Consider the following 18,991-nt stretch of genomic DNA (forward strand, 5'->3'; position numbering starts at 1 on the left):
TGCATTTCCTTGTCTGTGAGAGGAGGAGAAGACCTGGGTCCCCCGGGGGCCGCTTTGCAGACTGTTCTCAATGGATTTCCCCTCTTTGCTGAGCTTCGAGAAGTTCTAGAGGTTGGAGGTCTGAGAGTAGCGTGCCAGGGAGGTTGGCTGAGGCCTCTCGTCTGGGTCGCATCTGCGCCTGCATGTACCCTTCCAGATGGAAGGGCGAGGCTGCTTTCTCTTTTCAGTAATCATCCAGAAACTTGATTGCTTTCAGTCGGGGTATTGAACTCTGGCTCTTCACTTGGGTAAGACGAGCCATCGCGGGCTTCCTGCTGACGATCAGGGACCCAGCATCACTGATGGGACCGTGAGGGACTGTTACTAGCTGTGGGCATATCTTGAAACCGGGCCCACGCGGGAGTTTTGCTGAAACTATCTGCAGGGCGCCGCGAGAGTCGACTGCTGCCCTCCTGAGGAAGACTTGTCCCTTTAGAGACTTGTCCCTTCCTTTTACTCTTCCTTTTCTTCCCCTCCGGTTCTGGAGAGCTCACCAGCCCTCGGCCAGGGGCTATGTGGGCAATGGTGGCAGGTGGGACCAACACCCTCCTGTCTTCCCCTGCCGCTCTCTGGTCTGGCTTCTTCCCCACTTCCTCTCCTCTCTCCAGGCACCCAACTGGTCTCCCAGCCCTACCTGTGAACAGGAATCCTGAAAGATGACTCAGAGTCTCCGCAACCCCCGCCCCTCCCACTTGCCCTTCCCTCTCCCGATGATCCCTATTAAAGTTCGGTAAAACCCAGCGATCATAGCATTTATGGACGAACCTACCCTCCGTGCCTGATTGCCAGACAGCACGCTCATGACGACTGTGTACATCTGTGATAGTTAATTTTATGTGTCAGCCTCACTGGATTAAAGGCCACCCAGATATCCGGTTACATATTATTTCTGACTGTGCCTATGAGGTTGTTTCCAAGGAGACTCGCATTGGCTTGGTAGACTACGTGGACTGAGCTCCCCAGGGTGGAGGGCCATCAGGTAATCCATGGGGGTCTGAAGGGAACAAAGGGGAGAGGAAGGAAGAACGCCCTCCGTCTTTGCCTGAGTTCCCTTCTCAGTCTTGTCTTACCCTCAGTGCTCCTGGCTCTCAGGCTGTCCAGCCAGGGCTGGAGTCTGTACCACTGGCCCTCTAGCTCTCAGGCCTCCGAACACACCACTGACGTTCCTGGTCTGCAGTTTGCGGACAGCAGATGGTGGGACTTCTCAGCCCCCGTAATCTCAGCCTCCTTCTCAACCAATTCCTTATTAAAAAAAAAAAAAATCCTATGTGTATATGTGTGAGTGTATATATATGCACAAGTGTATATAGAAACGTATACACATATTTTTCTCGAGAACCCTAATCCATCATTAAGTGTGTTGGATGAATTTGTGCTTAATTGGCCATGTGCCATGCTGTTCAGAGATGACCCATCTTTCTCACTGTTGCCCTGTAGTCTGTCTCGTTTGTTTGTGTTTGGTTTTATTTTTAGAGAGAGCACACATGAGAGGGAGAGGGAGAATCTTGAGCAGGCTCCATGCCCAGCATGGAGACCACTGGGGGGCTCCATCTCACCACCCTAAGACTGAGACCTGAGCCGAAATCAAGAGTCAGACGCTAACCTGACTGGGCCACCCAGATGCCCCCATATGCCTGTTTAAATGAAGGCAGGGGGCATAGTTAGGTCAAAGAGTAGGGGCCAATCTGCGTCCTACCTCAAAGACTATGGGGTAGTAAAGATGACTCTTAGGCTGCTGGGAAAGAGAACTGTAGGCAGACCCTTGGAAGACCTCCTATTGAGTGAATGAATTCATGTATGAGTGATGGGATTGCGGAGATACAACACTAAGGCTAACACTTCTGAATAGAAGCGGAGGGTCTCAAGTTTTGTGGAGAGAACCATGAGTACGCCAGGAACTCTCTCGGAGAGAGGAAAGGATCCAAGCACCTGAATTCCACCTTGTTGCCCTTGTTTCTGGGGAGGGCAAGAAAGTTTTGAATATGATATCTGACCAGGCTCTGCAATGAACCCTTAGCCTCTGACATTCTTGTCCCAAGTTAGCACCAAGAGGGGACATGAAAATGAGAAGAGAAAGCTCCCATTTAGAAGTCTAAAAGACATAATGGTCTTTTAGGAGCATACCCGCTTCCAAATTCCTAGAAGAGGCAACAGTAATACAGTAGCCAAAGAAAATGACAGTATCAACTAAACCATGGGACAAGGCAACAGCAGAAATCAAAAGGTACAGTGGTGTTTGGACTGTAGCAGTAGACACAGAGGAAGGGAGTAAACCTCACTAAGGAGCTCTGAAATAAAGGGAAGAGGCTTGGGGGGCTTATAATCTCAGTTATCTCATGGGGCTGAGGCTGAGGGTCATTCACATTGTGACTTTTGGTGAAGCTTTCAGTCATTCATTTATTTTTTCATTCAATAGAAATTTGTTCGACTATCTTCTATGTGTGAGGCATAGTGGATGAGTTGGCCCAGTCCACGGGTCAGTGCATCTTTTCTATAAAGGGCTAGATAGTAAATACTTCAGGCTTTATGAGTCATATGGTTTCTGTGATATTAAATGATTTATAATAAGAAATATATATTTAGTTTTTGTCCCATTCCTGGCACAGAGCTCCTAAAACCCTTGGAATTTCCTATGATGAAAGCAACAAATCTTTTGTAATATTAGTGAAGTGACTTTTGTACCTCATCTGAGGATAGAAGCTCATTTCCAGTGAAGTCAACAATGTGATTAGAGGGTTGGAACTTTCTGTTCCTATCCCCAACCTTCAGAAGGACTGGAGATTGAGTCCAAACACCAACGGCATGATTTAATCAGTCATGCCTATATAATAAACTCTCCATAAAAACCCAAAAGGATGAGGTTTGGAGAGCTTCTGGGTTGGTGAACACATGAAAATTTGGGGAAAGTGGCATGTCCAGAGGGCACAGGTGGTCTATGCTTCTTCCTGTATATCTTGCCCTGTGTATCTCTTCCAGATGGCTGTTCCGGAGTTACATCCTTTTATAATAAATTGGCAGTCCAGTAAGTAAAATGTTTCTCTGAGTCCTGTGAGCCTTTCCAGCAAATTAATGCAAGGAGAGGGGTCTTTGGAACCTCTAATCTGTAGCTGGTCTGTCAACAGCACAGTTGACGACCTGGACCTGCAAGTGGCATCTGAAGTGGGAGATGAAGGGAATAGTCTTGTTGGACTGAGCCTTTAAATGAGGGATCTTCTGCTGTGTTCAGATAGGGTGGGAATTTAATTGAATGACAGGACACCTGGCTATCAGAGTGTCGGAGTGTGGGATGATTGCTTGGTGTTGGGGGGAACATACACATGCACAAATTGGTATGTTTCTCAGTTTCTCTCACAATACTCCGCTCTGCCATTATAGCACATAAACAGCCATAGACAACAAGTAAATAAGTTCGTTTATTGCACGTATTCCAATAAAACATTATTTATAGAAACAAGGCGAGGGCCAGATTTGACCATGGGCTCTAGTTTGCTAACGCTTGGTTTAGAGAAAATAGAGGTGCTGGTTATTAGTTCGCCTCTCCAGATTCACCCTATAGCCCTATTTCACCCTGCTCTCTGTGCCCAGAGGCTGGGTTCTGCAGACTGTCATTCCAGCTCCTTGCCCTCTGGCTTCTGGTTATGTTTGGTCAATGGAAGGCCCTAGAAAGAGGTCAGGAGTTGGGAGAGAGGGTGTAGGAATTTGGTCTCTCTACTCCCTCCCTTCTGGGCTGCGCCTCGGTAGTGGCTGTGTTCCGGTACGTACATGTGGGCATAGCTCTTACTGGTGGCTCATACCCAGGGCTATGCCTCTCACCCAGTCCCAGTAACAGCTCCCTTCCTTGGCCCTTCAGCCCCAGGGGTGGTAATGGTTTCCCACTGTTCCTAGTTCTGCACATTTCTCCATCCCTTGTTGATTTCCTTACCATTGCTCACACATCACGTGTGGTTCCTTCATTAAACTCTCTTCAAGCGCGCTCTTTCTTCCCTGCTGAACAGTGTCCGAGGATGCCCTTAGAGTGGACATTCACTGCTTTTAGGTAACAATATTGGTTATAACCCCAGATCCAGGAGCAACATGTGATCTAGACATGGCCAGTCAGAGCACCGAATCACCCAAGCCACAGTAACTGGTTCCAGAACGTTCACATGAATCAAGTTGTTGCAGTTGGAGGGAATAATAATACTTATGGAAAAACTCCCAAGAAGTGCTGTCTGTTCCACTGGATTGGAGCCTGGGAGATTAGGAATTTGGAGCTCCCAGTAGCTATTCTATGAAGCCTGAGGACAAGGTCTAACACTGAAGAAGGCAAAATCTGGAGATAACCTCATCTGAGTCCCTGGAAGCAGATCTGTTCCTTGACATTTCTGTCAAGGAGACTGTAAACTTCTTTTTTTCCTTCTTTTAAAGCCATTTACAATTGAGATTTCTGCCACTTGTATCCAGTAGCATAACTTATTTAAAAAAAAACAACAACCTGTGACCATTTTATACCAACATCATACTCACTGAATTATCTCAGTAGCAACCACTCCCGTTTCATATCTGGATGCGATGCACGCTAATACAACATAGTGAAACCCGCACTGGATTTCAGTGACGGAAGCTAGAGCGTTGGTTAGCCATCCACCCACGTCCACAGGGAAATGGGGGGAGTATAGTGGCATCGGGGTGGTTATTGCCTCCCCTACCAGAAAGAGACCTCCCAAGCCATCGTCTCACCCACTTGGACATTTGACAGTAGCAAAGAGAGAAAACTCATCCAAATGAATGGGCAGATTGGTGCTATTGTTGGCAAGACAACGAGTGGCAGCCTGGTCTTTTTTAATAGTCATGAACAAATTATGACTCTGTGCCAGTAACCAAAATAGAGACAATTGGGCATAATAAACATTAAGTCTCAAAGAGATCATCTAACCAATAACCTAAAATATCTTTTGTGGACTCCAAGAGTGTTAATTATACTAAATCTTATTCTATTCATTAATTCATTTAAGAATTTGTTGAGCGAATGTCAGCCTCGTGCAGTACAAGCATGGCAAAGAGGTTTCAGTTCTTGTGCCAATTGTGGTTGCAGCTGCTCCAGGGGCTGCGTTGAGAACAATTATAAGGCCAGATCTGAGCCTTACAACTGGCCACAAGAATGAGTACCATAGTCAATTCAAGGTGTCTTCTGCGCAAGCGGAAGAAAGGAGTATACAAGGTACTTGTCATCCCTGAGAGTTGAAAAGTGAATCTGGAGTGAGAAGGAGTAGATCGGTGATGAGTCACTTCCTGTCCATGTGCCTTGGTTTCCTCAGATTTTTAAAGTAAGAGAGTTGATACAAATAACTTATAAGGTTCCTCCTTGCTTTCCTTATTTGTTTATCCATATTTTTACTTGTTGGCTTATGCCTGGCAGCTATGGATAAAATTTGTCCCTGTGTTAGGGGTGATCTCCCATCTGGCACATAGAAGCCCAAATCTGGTTTCCCAGCCTCTTATGTAGCAAGGGTGCAAGCTTGGAAACTGGGTCCACCAACCAGACCTATCTGTGTCGAATTTGTTTGAAAGCTGGTGGTGGCAAGAGACAGGCTCTGCACAGAATCCATCTGGCAAGGACGAAAGCAGGGACTCCTGCTTTGTGGAAGCTGTGGTCCTGGAGGAGCTGGCAGTAATGTCCAGTGCTGGGCTGTGATGGCAGCCACAGTTGGGGGCTGGCCCCTGAAGGTTCACTGAGGCAGCTCGGCAGCCCAGCTGGGGGCATTGTTCCTGGTTATTCCTGGCATCTTCCAATCCTTCATCTTTGGGCCTCCTTCCACTTTAGCTGTTTAATTCTCTTTACAATAAAATCCTTTCACTGCTGAAATGAGCCACAGTGGATTTCTTGGTTCTCAAGGAGCTTAAAAACTTAGGATCAGGACTGAATGCCTTCAAACAGACATTTTTCTCTTTTAAAGATGAAAAAAAAAAGGTCTTTTATGAATTATAAATAGTATGCTTAGCTGATAGCTTACAAAATGTATTTTGTTGTAGTTATCAGCAAGATAATTATTGCAGATGGATAAATACATGTCAAAAAAGGATGTTAGTCTCACTTTTTCTTCTTTGTTACTCTAAGTACACTAGAGAAATGTAATCTTTTTAGTGTTTATGGTTCGGTTTTACACTGAAAGACCCTTCTTCTTAATCATTGGTAGTGTGATTTTCAAGAGTTTATAGGAAAACTTCGGTTAGGTTTCTAGTGGTTTTTAAAGTTTTCTCATGATCAGAACAAAATATCTCATGATGGCAGATGGCCACAGCAAAGACTCATTTAACTAATTGTCTTTGCAAGTGTTTCTTTAGAGAAATTGAAGCTTACTCTGCAAACAGTGTGTATAAGAGAGACTACCTTGCTGGGGTACCTGGATGGCTCAGTCGGTTAAGCTTCTGCCTTCGGCTCAGGATCCTGGGGTGGAGCCCCATGTCGGGTTCCCTTCTCAGCAGGGAGCCTGTTTCTCCCTCTCCCTCTGCCTGCTGCTCCCCTTGCTTGTGCTCTCTGTCTATGTGTGTCAAATAAATATATAAAAAATCTTAAAAAAAAAAAAAAAAGGAAGAAAGACCACATTGCTTTATTTTCTTTACTCAATTGAAATTTACTCTCCAGCCTACCATACTATTTGAAAAACAGGTGTTTAGAAGTCATGTCTCAAAGTAGGCTAAGGAAGCCTTATCTCCTCCATATTATCCCTCAACAATCCATCTTCACATTCTGAAATAGATATTTTCTTGATGTTTTATGCAAAAGAGATATTCTGAAAATTCAAGGTCCTTCCTTGGAACCTGACTGCTGCTCTTAAGTTCTCCCAGTATTGATATTTTGGAGCCTAATTATTAGGGCTTCTTCTCCCCTTGTTCTACTAGCCCTTCCTTCCCTAGGACTTACAAAACTCCTAGGGTCTTAGAGCAAAACTTAGGAACACAAACTCACTGGATAAAACTCCAAGTTCTAGCCATAATAGAAAAATAGATATCAGATTTCCTTTCTACTTTCAATCACTAGAATGCTGGACAAAAGTTATGGAGTAGTGCTGGACATTAGATGCTAGGCAATGGAGAGGTATAAGCTTTGAAAGAAGAAAAATGCTCCAGATGAACTTCCCATTCATCCCTATGAAAAATTCAGTATGTACCAAAAAAAAAAAAAAAAAAAAAAAAAAAAAAAAATCTGCCTGGGGCTATGTTGTAAATCAAGGCACAGAAAAGTGGAGTCCAAATAAAACAGAATGGTTTTTCTGGGTGGAGGAAAGGTAGATTAGAATTCAGGGATGCTGAGGCGACTGACATTTTCAGGTTAGGGCACCTGAGAAAAGAGAGGCCCAAAATTATGACTAAGGATCTCCTTGAGTCTTGGCTGGTACTAAGCCACACATGTTTAGGATGAGGCTCCAAGATGTCTGACAGAGAACAACTATTTGTGAGGTGTAATCTGAATGGGAATTACAGATATATTTTGGCTCTGATAAACCAGAGAGTGAACTTCATTAAAATCCCACAGCAATTAGTTGATACTCAAGAATAATCAAACGTTAGTAATATGCCATTCTAGCCGTAGAGTAAGAACAACTTTAGACCTGCCCTCACAAAGCCTACAATCAAACCTTGACAAAACCAGTCTAAGCTGCAAATGAAGTAATTGCAAATGAAATAAAACAAAAAACAAATAAGCAAACAAACCAAAAAAACCCCACTTACTGAAGGAACACTCTCAACTAAATAACATCCCAAAAGTCAAGCACACCATAACAAATTCCTAGATATACAAAGAAGCAGGAAAATGTGTTACATATTTAGGAGAAAAAATAGTCAATAGAAACAGATCCAGAGTTGACAGAGATGTTAGAATTAATGGCCCAGGATTTTGAAACAACTTTCATAAATATACCCAAGGATTTAAAAGAAAATATGGATATTAAGTGTGGACAGAAGAGGAATTAAAACAAAGTTATAGAAATCATGAAAAGAAATGTAAATTGTCAGTGAAAAATACAATATATGAAATGAAAATCACTGAATGGGTTTGACAGATTTGACACTGCAGAAGAAAATGTCACTAAACTTGAAGACAGATCAAAAGAAATTATCCAAAAAAATTTAAAGCATTTTTAAAATAAGCATAACCAGGACATCTGGGTGACTCAGTCATTCAGCGTCTGCTTTTGGCTCAGGTCATGATCCCAGGGCCCTGGGATCAAGCTCCCTGCTTGGCGGGGAGCCCACTTCTCCCTCTCCTGCTTCTCCTGCTTGTGTTCCTCTCTCACTGTCTCTCTCTATCTGTCAAATAAATAAATAAAATCTTTAATAATAAAATAAAATAAGCATAACCTTAGTGATCATAGGACCATATCAGGAAGTCTAACATTTATAACTGTGGTCCCTGAAAAGCCTCAACAAATTCCAAGTATGATAGACATCAGGAATTTGTATCTATTCATATCATAGTCCATTGTTGCTGGAAACATATTCCATTGTTGCTGGAAACAACATATTCTAGCAACATATTGTTGCTGGAAACAACAATGACAAAATTCTTATACGAGGGAAATATCACCTCCAGGGGAATGACGGTAAACATAAAAACTTCTCATCAAAACCCCTGCAAACCAGAAGGCCGTAGAATAACACTTAAAGGGCTAAAAGGAGGGGGGAAATCTCATCAAACTACAGATCTATATTCAGAAAATATCTTTAAAAATGAAGTTAAAAATAGAGACCATTCTATATAAACAAATGCTGAAAGAATTCATTCCAGTAAACCACAACCCAGGAAACATACACATAAGCGCATCAGTCTCAAATGAAGATAACAGAAAGATGGAGCCTTCATGGAGGAATGAAGAGCACCAGAAATGGTGAATACACAATATATAACACAGTTATTAATAAATATATTAAAAAGACAGTTGACTATTTAAAGTAGAAATAATAATGAGGGAGTTGCAACATGCATAAGTAAAATACATGACAATAGCAAAGGCAGAAGGAAGTTAAAGGAAGTATATTATATAAGTAACTAATAAGTACATTATATAAGTAACTGCATATATGTGAGGTAGTACAATATATGGTGGACTATAATAAATTAACAATGTATATTGTAGTTCATCTTAAAAGATAAACAGGTATAGCTAAAAGCCAGTAGAGGGGATAAAATGGGATACTAAGAAATATTTGTGTAACTCCAATGAAGGCAACAAAAAAAGAATAAATAAAGGACAGATGCATCAAATAGAACACAAGTAGCAAAACAATAGAGTCAAACCCCATGGTCTCAATAACATTACATGGAGATTGACTGTACACTATAAGCAAAAGATAGAGACTCAAGCTGGATAAAAGCAGGATCCAATGATATGTTGCTTGTGAGAGATATACTTTAAGCATAAAGATACAGATTGCTTAGATGTGAAATTACCAAAAAAGATGTCCCATGCAAATATTCATCATAAGAAAGTTAGAATGGCTGTATTAATATCAGACATAGTAGATTTCAGGGCAAAGAATCCTACCAGAGATAAGCAGGGACATTCATAACAGGGTCCATTTATCAGGAATATGTAATAATTATACATGCACATATACTTAATACCAGGTTCAGAATACATGAAACCGACACAGTGAAAGGGCTCAGTAGACAAATCCACAATCATGGTTAGAAATTTTAACACCTTTCTGTAAGTGGCTGATAGAAAAGTTACATACAAAAGTTCAATAAGGATCCACCAGATCTGGACAACACTATGTTTAATTGGCTTTTATAGAACACGACGCTTAAAAACTGTAGAATACACATTATTTGCAAATGCGCGTGGAACACACACCAAGATAGAGTATATGCTGGGCTGTCAAACAAGTTCATTAAGTTTCAAAGGATTTAAGTTATACAGAGTTTAATTCTCTTGTCATAGAGAATTAAGTTACAAATTAGTAACAAAAAGATATCTCAAAATTTCCCAAATCTTTAGAAATCAAGCTGCACACTTCTAAATAACTCATGGATCAAAAAGAAATCACAAGAAAAAATTGAAAATAATAATAATGAACATAATAATAATGAATGACAACATACAATAAAATATATTATAATACATATAATATAGAAAATAATATAAAAATATAAAATAAAATATAATAAAATAATAATGAAAACAGAACACACCAAAATATGTGGGATGTAGCAGAGCAGGGATAGAAGACAATGTCTAGATTTAAATACTTTATTAGAAAAGAAGAAATTCAGTTTTAAAATCAGTCACCTAAAATGAGTGACTTCTACTTTAAAAGCCTAGAAAAAAAAGAGAGCAAAGTAAACCCAAAGTAATCAGAGAAGAGAAAGTGTGAACAGAAACTAGAAAGAACAGAAAGCAGTTAAATAGGCAAGACAAACAATAGAGAAGATAGAAAGCAGTTTCTTTGAGAAGATTAATGAAGTTGGTATATCCCTAGCAAGGCTGATCAGGAAAAAAAAAAAAAAAAAGAAACATAAAATACTAATACTAGGAATGAAAGGGGGAATCAAGTTCAGCTATTTCAGACAATGAAAGGATAATATAGTAATCGTATGAGAAATTTTATGCCAATGAATTTGACACCTTAGATGCAAACAGATTTCTTGAAAGATACCAATACTGACCCCAAAAAATAGAAAATTTGATTATTAAATGAAAATTATAATTTATGTAATATAGAATATAATGTTATGCCCTATAATATATATTATTTATAATATAATAATGTCTATAACATAGTAATTAAAATCTGTATAGTTCCATACCCATTAAAGAAATCAAATTTATAGATGAAACCTTCCCAAGAAGAAAATTTTAGACCAGGTTTGCTCCTCTGGTGAATCCATCCAAACATTTAAGAAAGAAATACCTATCTTGTATAAACTCTTCTAGAAAATAGAAAAGAGTGAATACAACTCATTTTATGAGACCAGTTTAACCCCGACACAAAACCTGTGAAGGATATTATGAGAAATAAAAGTTGCAGACCAATATTCTTCATAAACATATATGCAAAAATCTTTAACACAACATTAGCAAATAAAATCTAGCAACACAGAAAATAATCTATCCTGGCCAAGCGGGTTTTTTCCCAGGAATGCAAGGTTGGTTTCACATTTAAAAATTAATCAATATACTTCACTATTTTAACAGAATAAAGAAAAAATGTGATATTCTTAATGTAGAAAGAGCATTTGATGAAATTCAAAACCCATTCATTATAGAAACTCTGGGAAAACTATGAATAGAAAGAAAACATGATAAAGGCTTTTTACGAACAGACCAGCATGATTATGAATTAAGATTTTTAGAAAGTTTAGAGCAGCCTTATACATAACAACCCCAATCTGGAAACTACCCTAATGTCCACCAGCAGGAGAATTAAGATGCAAATTGTGGTCTATTCACACAATGGAATACCACTGTGCAATAAAAAAGAAATGAATTACTGAAATGTGCAACATCAATGAGTCATAAAACACTGTGATGAGTAGAATATGTAAGACACAAAATTGTACATAACATATGCTTCCATTTATATGAAGTCTTGGACAAAACTATGTTGATAGAAAACAAAACAGTAGTTTTCTGCGGGTGTTGGGATTAACTGAGTAAAGGCTTGAGGAAATTTTCCGGGGTAAATGAAACATTCCATATCTGGATAGGAGTGTGCAAGTATGGGTTACAGGAGTGTAAGCAGTTGTCAAAGCTCACCAGACTATATGGTTAAGATCTTCACATTTCATTGCATACAAATTATAGCTCAATAAAATAAATTAGGGGGGAAAAATCTTTACTGGATATACCTCTGATCTTTGGTCTACGTTGGTTTTCCAGGGCTGTGTGGTCACAGGAAAGGAAGTTTTCTTTGCATCACACCAGGAAAAAAAAAAAAAAAAAAAGCCTTTGACGCCATCTGTAGGTGGTTTCTAAGAAAACTCTAATTCCTGGGTCACAAACTCTAATTCCTGGGTCACAAACATTGCTTTTGGTTTTGGTTTTGCTTTTTGTTAAAGCAAAAACAAAAACAAAAAAACCTTCCCAGGTGATTTTTTTTTTTTTTAAGGATTTTATTTGTTTGAGAGAGAGAGAGAGAGAGAGAGAGAGAGTAAGCACTGGAGTGCACAAGCTGGTGGAAGGGCAGAGAGAGGGAGAAGCAGACTCCCCATTGAGCAAGGAGTCCAATGTGGGGCTCCATCCCAGGGCCTTGGGATCATGACCTGAGCTTAAGCCAGACACTTAACCCACCGAGCCACCCAGGCACCCTCCCCAGGTGATTCTAATGTGCAACCAGGCTTGAGAATCACTGCTCTAGATTACCACCCAACCAGGACACTTCAGGGAGCTGAAGCTTAATTTTCACTCCTTATGGAACTCTTGGATGAGGCACTTCCAACCTCTATCAGTCATTGTCCTACTAGAGAAACATGAACCACTTGGGATTTGAAATGAGAAATATAACACAGGGAATTGGTTATCCAGGTGATGGAAGAACTAAGAAGCCAATAGAAGACAGACCAACCCAAAGATTAGAAACAGCAGGAAGTTCCTGGAAAAAAGTCAATGTTTCAGTTCAAGCAGTCTAGCAAGAAGAGTTTCCTCCTCCTTGAGACAGGGTCAATCTTTTTTTTCTTTTTTCCTATCTAGGCCTTCAACTGATTGGATGAGGCCCACCCACATTAGGGAATATAATTGGCTTTGTTCTCACTACTGATTCAAATGTTAATCTCCACCAGAAACACCCTCACAGACACACCCAGAATAATGTTGGGCCAAATGTCTGGGCATCCTGTGGCCCAGTCAGGATGACACAAAATTAACCATCATGGTTTCCCAGAGAAAAAATTTGGGAGTCATCCTTGAGTTCTCTCTTTTATATTCTCTGTCAAATCTATTAGCAAATTCCAATGGCTCAAAATAGGACCAGAATTTGACCATATTTAATCAGTTCTACCACTACCATCCTTGTCCAATACCACTATTATCTCTTGTCTGGATGATATCAATAAATGCCTCTCTACTACTATTGCTTGTGTCCCCTTTTCTATCAAAAGAGATTTATTTATGTATTTCAGAGGGAGAGAGTGCAGATATGGGGGGGTGCAGGGGCGGGGGAGAGAATCTTCAAGCAGATTCCCTGCTTGCACAGCCCAGCCCTGAGATCACGACCTAAGCAGAAACCAAGAGTTTGATGCTAAACTGACTGCACCCCCCCAGGCACCCCCCACCTTTTCTATCTATTCTTAATCCAGTAGTCAGAATCATAAAATTGCAATGTGTCATCTCCTGCCACTCCAGTGGAAAATCCTCTAATGACTTCTCAGATCATTTTGTTTGTTTGTTGTTGTTGTTTTTTAAAAGATTTTATTTATTTGACAGAGAAAGAGAGATCACAAGTAGGCAGAGAGGCAGGCAGAGAGAGAGAAGGAAGCAGGCCCCCTGCTGAGCAGAGAGCCTGATGCAGGACTTGATCCCAGGACCCTGGGATCATGACCTGAGCTGAAGGCAGAGGCTTAACCCACTGAGCCACCCAGGTGCCCCTCAGATCATTTTGAACAAAAATGTCTCCCTGCTCCCTCACTCACCCCATCTCTTCCCATTTCCCCATTGCTCACACCACTTCAGTCCGGCTGTTTCGCTCAAACATGTCAGCACACTCACCTCCGAGCCTTTGCACATGATTTCCTTTTCAAAAGGTGTATTCTCAGATACAGCTGTGCCTCACTACCTCTCACCTCCCGTAGTCCTCTGTTCAGCTCCAAGGAGACCTTATTTAAAATAGCACACCCCAGGGGCACCTGGGTGGCTCAGTCAGTTGAGCTTCTGACTCTTGGTTTTGGCTCAGGTTATGATCTCAAGGGTCATGAGATCGAGCCCTATGCCCAGCATGGAGCCTGCTTGAGATTCTCTTTCTCCCTCTGCCCCTCTCCTGCTTGTGTGCTCTCTCTCTTTCTTTAAAAAAAAAAAAAAAAAATCACACTCCATTGCCCTTCACTCTCACTGTCTGCCTCCATTCTCTGGATCATTTTTTCTTTATAGAACTGACTATGAGTGGTATCTAGAACAGTAAATGACACATAGGCAAGCTAATTAAGTAAGGGCAGAAACCAGTCAAAGCTGGTTGGCTTAACCATTTTGCAAAACGGTTGCCATGACAAGTTGCTGACTTGAAGCAATAATCATAAAATTTCCCTTGAGGTAGCGAGTTATTACCCTACACACAATTATAGACCAGAATACTATTTACTAATTTTTTTTCCCTGCCAGGATTCTAGGACTCTAGATACTATGAAAGCCTCAAACAAGTAATAGTGGGAGAAAATGGTCCTCAGATACCAGTCTTTAAATTGCTGGTATCCCCTTCTCAAGCCTGGGACCTGTGGGAAGAGACTTCCCATTGTAGGAGGTGGGTAATGAGGGTTGTCCCTTCAACTCCCCACTGAGCCTGAAGGAGGTACAGTTATATTATACCTATAAAAATAATAGTTATTTCTTAATGAGCCTCTACTGCTTGCAAAGTACTGTGTTAAATACTCTTAACTCATTTAATCCTCATTACAGCCTTAGGAACAATAGGATATTTCCTTGTTTTACAGGGTCAGAGACTGAGACTCAAAAAGTTACATCCCTTGCTTGGGTCACATCCTGGAGAAAGTAAAGACAGGATTCCGAATAAAATGTGTATGATTCTATAACCCACAGAACTCATGGGAGCCTTTCTTTTCCAAAATGTAGGGCAATTTCTTCTCATTGTAAAATTGCATTTCTTGAGGATGCTGTGAGTCTTTTGATCTCTTTTGTTCTGGGTCTTTATTAACATTACTGAGGGCCTTCCCCTTAGGAGTCCTGGTCTTCCTGGCACAAGACAGAGAAGATGGATATGGCCTGACCAGTGGAGTCTTAGAAGATTTAATTAGTTCCAGGGCCGCCTGGGTGGTTCATTCAGTTAAGCGATTGACTCTTGATTTTGGCTCAGGTCATGATCTCAGGGTCATGAGATCGAGCCCTGTGTCAGACTCCATGCACAGCAGGGAGTCTGCTGGAGACTCTCTCCCTCTGCCCCTCCCCCTGCTCACATACTCTCTCTCTCAAATAAATAAACACATCTTAAAAAAAAAAAAAAAAAGACTTCATTAGCTCCATCAGGGCAGCCCCATACCATGTGATGTGCAGACATGTGATTCATGGCATAGACTGGAGGTCACGTGATGTCGCACACTCAAGTTACGGTGTAAGTTCTCACAGTGCTTCTTACAGGTGGAGACTCTTCTCCACATTTAGATGTCTTTTCATAATTTTCTCCTCAACCTGGCCCTCTTCTCATGATCCTCATCACTTGTACTCGAAAGGAAGCATTGAGGCCATTGTGGGGAAAGATATCGCCTCAAGAATGGAAGTGTGACATTTGTTCTCATTGGGAGATGTTTGTCTTTGTTGCGGAAGGTCTGGTGTGGCGATGTTATCTCCTTAAGTTCTCTAGCCTCTTGCTACACCTCCCCTAGTCATCACCCTGGAAAAGCCCCAATAGTTCCTGAGGCTCCAGGGGTCTCAGCTGCAAGGGTATTATGTAGAACGTCCTCTTCAGCATTGAACAAAGTCCCAAGTTTATGTAAATCATAAATATTCCAGCTCTGTCTATATAACCACACTACGGTCCCAATAAAACATTTTGGATGAAAGGAAAATGATTCCTAAAAAATGATCAGAGTACCTTCTCAAGGAGTCAAACACATGCCAGGGCGGATTGGTTATATGCCTTGGTCCCTTAGGCTCATTCCATTCCCATTTGAGGGGTTCCTTTTTTTTTTTTTTTTTTTTTAATCTCCACAATAGTTGTTTTGATCTTTTTGTGGATTATGCAGTAGACATTTCTTCTCCCAGCAATTTGAACAGTGGAATTGGGTTAAGAGTCCCTCCTGGTTCTAGCCAGTGCCTTCTGCTGACCACTGCTGGTCTGTCGGCTCAGGTTTCATATGGTCTTTTGGGTTCTGATAGAGAAATGCTGGCAATCAGCATCTTCCTATTTTCTGGAGGGACTCAAGTATGCTCACATCACTCCGCAGTTTGAGGGTGATCTCTTCTCAGTTTTAATTGCTATGTTCATGAAATCTTGCCATCATCATTTCTTTAACCTCTGTACAATTCAGAGACCTTGTAGCTGCCAAGTTTCTGGCTCATGCTTTAGTCATTCCCTGACTGTACCATGCCGAGACTCCTGGCTGCCCTTCCCATTTGTCTCCAAGGACTGGCTTGCCAAAATATTATGTCTTATTTCAAGGATTTTTTTTTTTAATTTGTATTTTTTCCAGTTTCTCTGTAAGTTTCACGTTAACGTGTCATGTTATGTGGTCAGCTACATTGCTTCTCTTTATCTGAAGATTATTATGATTTTTTAAATGTCCTACTTGCTGGAAGCTTGCTATCTCAGGACTGTCACATTTCAGGTAGACATCAGATTCTGGTTTGGCGCTCTGGTGTGTTTCTTATAAATCCCTCCATTCTATTTCCTTTTCTCTCAATGACCTCCTCAGTTGATATCATACGTGGGCTGATTGCCCCAGGCAAAGGGAGAAGTTGGATATGATGACCCTAAGCAGGCATCCCTAGGCCACACTGAGTTGTAGAACACCACAGTCTTGAAGCAATCCCTGTAGAACCCAGGGATTGCTTAGTTCAACTTCCTTCCAAAAGAGAGAAGTTATTGTACAGTACAGCGCCCATAATTCCCTCCTGTGCTTGAATCCTTTCAAGCTGGGAGAATTCATTAGTTGGCTAGGTAAAATTGCTCCCTTCTAATTATTGGAATTTTCTTTCTTTCATTGAACTGAGCTCTGCCTCCCTGTAACTTCCTACCATTAGTTCTAGGTCTGCTCTGTGGAGTGATACAGAGACAGAAGTCAACTCTGGCTGATGGTATTAGTTCTCTTTGACAATATCGTAAGTTATCCCCAAACTTAGTGGCTTAAGAAAATAAACTTTAATTGTCCCACAGTTTCTGTAAGTCAGGAGGAATTCAGAAGCAATTTATAGGTAATTCTGGGTCAAGGTTTCTCTTTGGATTGCAGTCAAGATGTCAGCTGGGCTTAAGTCATCTGAAGGCTTGAGTGGGGCTGAGGAATCTACTTCTAAACTCCCTCACATAGCTGATGGCAAGAGCCCTCAGTTCTTTGCCATGTGGACCTCTCCAGCCATCGCAGCTAGATTCTCCTGGAGTGAGTGACATGAGGGACAGACAGACAGAACCAGGGAAGGAAGCCTTAGTATCTTTTATGACCTAATCTCTGAAGTCACAGATATATTTTTAGTATCTATATTTATTTAATTATTTATTTAAGATTTTTATTAATATATTTAACAGAGAGACACAGTGAAAGAGGGAACACAAGCAACGGGAGTGGGAGAGGGAGAAGCAGGCTTCCTGTCGAGCGTGGAGCCCGATGTGGGGTTTGAACCCAGGACCCTGGGATCATGACCTGAGCTGAAGGCAGAGGCTTAACAACTGGGCCACCCAGGCGCCCCTAGATTTATTTTAATTTGAGAGTAAACATGAAGTTTCTGGGCTGAGGCAGACTGATTACTTAGTCTGGCACATTTTGGTGGCAGTTACCCTTTTCCCATTTACCCCTTGGGATGGCAAGGTCAGAGGCAGTGGACCCCACACATGTTGGGGCAGGATCGGGGGAGTCTGCACCACGGGAGCAGAACTCTGAAATTACAAATCTCAAACCTTATATGGGAGCGGAACATTTACCACCCTCCCCTTCAGAGAAAGGGAGAAGGAACTTGGAATTTCATCTTCCTGATCTGGGTAGAGAGTTCTCTACCCAGCGACGTAAGCATTTCACTCCAGAGAAGAAAAGAAAGATTTTACCATCCTTTCAAGAGGAGTAGATGTTGCCACCAAAAAGGAGATAAGTAGCATCAGTCTGGCTCCCATACATGAGGAAGAGCAAATGGCTATGGGGAAAAAAGAAGGTACATCTCTATGTTTGTAGCCCTCCGAAATTACAGGGCGCTCCCAGCTGCGCGATTCAGACCAGATTTCGGAGTCAGGTCAGGCTCTGACTGGCAGAGGGAAGGTGGAGGACTGAGTCTGAGTTGCCGAACTTCAGTGCCTGAGGCCAGGCGCCGGTAGGCTCACATCCGAAGCTGCTACAAGCCCTTGAAGCATTTGGAGCTAGTTACCACAGAGCACGCTACCCAAATTCTTCATCATTCGGTGGCCTTTCTCCAGCTACTGTCTGTTTCATCGATGTCCCGCTGACTGTGTGGTGTTTGAAGCTCCAGGCACAGTATGTCCAGCGCAGAGAACAGTGCGGCCATTAAACACATCCAGAGAGGGTGCCTGAGGTGCTTGTTTGTGGGATGAATCAAACAAAGGAAGATTGTCATGACAAGAACTTGGGTAAGGATTGAGAAATATCTCTGGGATTCATAGGAACATATCCAGTTTAGTTAAGGTCACCATTTATTGGACACTTTTATATCCCCAGGCGACTGAGCTAGTTTTGGGGTGGCAAACATGAACATCACATATATTTCTTGGCAGTTGAAGAACTCACATCCTTGATTTCCGACTCCTTCATCCAGCCTCTCCACCAGTCCAACCACATCAACTTCGTAGGTGCACTTGGCATTCATCCAGCCCTCACTCCCTGCACCGTCACCTTCCGTGTTCAAGCCACCATCAGCATTCACTGGAACGCTTTTGACAGGTCTCCCCCCTTAGGCTCCTATTTTCCTCCAATTCTGTCTTCCCCACTGCCTTCAGAGCATACTTTAAAAAATTTAAATCATATGTTATACACAATTTAAATAAAAGATCACTCTCCTGCATAAAAATCCTCCATTGCTATTTAATTGAGTTTGAATAAAATTCAAACTCCCTCCCTCCTTCCCTCCCTCAAGGCTCTGTGGGATCTGGT

Source organism: Martes martes (assembly GCF_963455335.1).
Source record: "Martes martes genome assembly, contig: scaffold_130, whole genome shotgun sequence".
NCBI lineage: Eukaryota > Metazoa > Chordata > Mammalia > Carnivora > Mustelidae > Martes > Martes martes.